We start from the raw sequence: 1,547 nt of genomic DNA on the forward strand, positions 1-1,547 counted from the left end.
CCGTGTGTTGGTCGCTCGACCGGCGATCGGTGGTGGCCATCCGGCCACCAGCCGTTTCTCTGCCTACGACCTCAGATCAGACGTGACAACCCGCTGAATTTAAGCATATTACTAAGCGGAGGAAAAGAAACTAACCAGGATTCCCTCAGTAACTGCGAGTGAAGAGGGAGGAGCCCAGCGCCGAATCCCGGTCGCTTGGCGGTCGCGGGAACTGTGGCGTATAGAAGACCTCCTTTCTCCGACGACGCTCAGGGGGCCCAAGTCCTTCTGATCGAGGCCTAGCCTGTGGACGGTGTGAGGCCGGTAGCGGCCCCTGGCTCGTCGGGATGGAGTCTTCTTGGAGTCGGGTTGCTTGCGAATGCAGCCCAAAGTGGGTGGTAAACTCCATCTAAGGCTAAATACTGGCACGAGACCGATAGTCAACAAGTACCGTAAGGGAAAGTTGAAAAGAACTTTGAAGAGAGAGTTCAAGAGGGCGTGAAACCGCTAAGAGGTAAACGGGTGGGGTCCGCGCAGTCCGCCCGGTGGATTCAACCCGGCGGTCAGGTCGGACGCGTGGGGCAGGGCGGATCTCCCTCTCACGAGGGGACCGCCTCTCGCGCGGGCTCGGCTGCCGCCGGGCGCATTTCCTCCGTTGGTGGTGCGCCGCGACCGGCTCTGGGTCGGCTGGGAAGGCCGGTGGGGAAGGTGGCTCGTGGCTCCGGCCTCGAGTGTTACAGCCCCCCGGCAGGAGCCTCGCCGTTTCCCGCAGGGGCCGAGGGAAAGGACATCCGCCGCGCCTTCTTCCCGTGTGCGCGTGCGACTCCGGTCGTGCGCGTCGCGGGGGACGGGCTCCCCGTGCTCCCGGTGCGACTGTCGACTGGGGCGGACTGTACACAGTGCGCCCCGACCGCGTCTCGCCGCCGAGTCGGTGCGAGTCACGTTCCCAAAAAGAGTGGGCGCCAGGGGTCCGCGGCGATGTCGGTAACCCACCCGTCCCGTCTTGAAACACGGACCAAGAAGTCTAACACGTGCGCGAGTCAAGGGGCGCGACGAAACCCCACGGCGCAATGAAGGTGAAGGTTCGGCGTGGGCCGACCGAGGTGGGATCCCGCCGCCGCCGTGCGGCGGGGCGCACCACCGGCCCGTCTCACCCGTTCCGGCGGGGAGGTGGAGCAGGAGCGTACGTGCTAGGACCCGAAAGATGGTGAACTATGCCCGGGCAGGGCGAAGCCAGAGGAAACTCTGGTGGAGGCCCGCAGCGGTCCTGACGTGCAAATCGGTCGTCTGACCTGGGTATAGGGGCGAAAGACTAATCGAACCATCTAGTAGCTGGTTCCCTCCGAAGTTTCCCTCAGGATAGCTGGCACTCGTTCCGCACGCAGTTTTATCTGGTAAAGCGAATGACTAGAGGCCTTGGGGCCGAAACGATCTCAACCTATTCTCAAACTTTAAATGGGTAAGAAGCCCGGCTCGCTGGCTTGGAGTCGGGCGTGGAATGCGAGTGCCCAGTGGGCCACTTTTGGTAAGCAGAACTGGCGCTGCGGGATGAACCGAACGCTGGGTTA

At 62.9% G+C, this 1,547-nt stretch overlaps 1 pseudogene; it reads left to right on the forward strand.

The window, feature by feature from the left end:
• Positions 1 to 66: 66 nt before the first annotated feature.
• LOC144591357 (28S ribosomal RNA) lies at positions 67 to 1,547 on the forward strand (annotated as a pseudogene; the record flags this gene model as incomplete).

The sequence above is a fragment of the Rhinoraja longicauda genome, unplaced genomic scaffold (assembly GCF_053455715.1).
Source record: "Rhinoraja longicauda isolate Sanriku21f unplaced genomic scaffold, sRhiLon1.1 Scf000901, whole genome shotgun sequence".
Taxonomy (NCBI): Eukaryota; Metazoa; Chordata; class Chondrichthyes; order Rajiformes; family Arhynchobatidae; genus Rhinoraja; species Rhinoraja longicauda.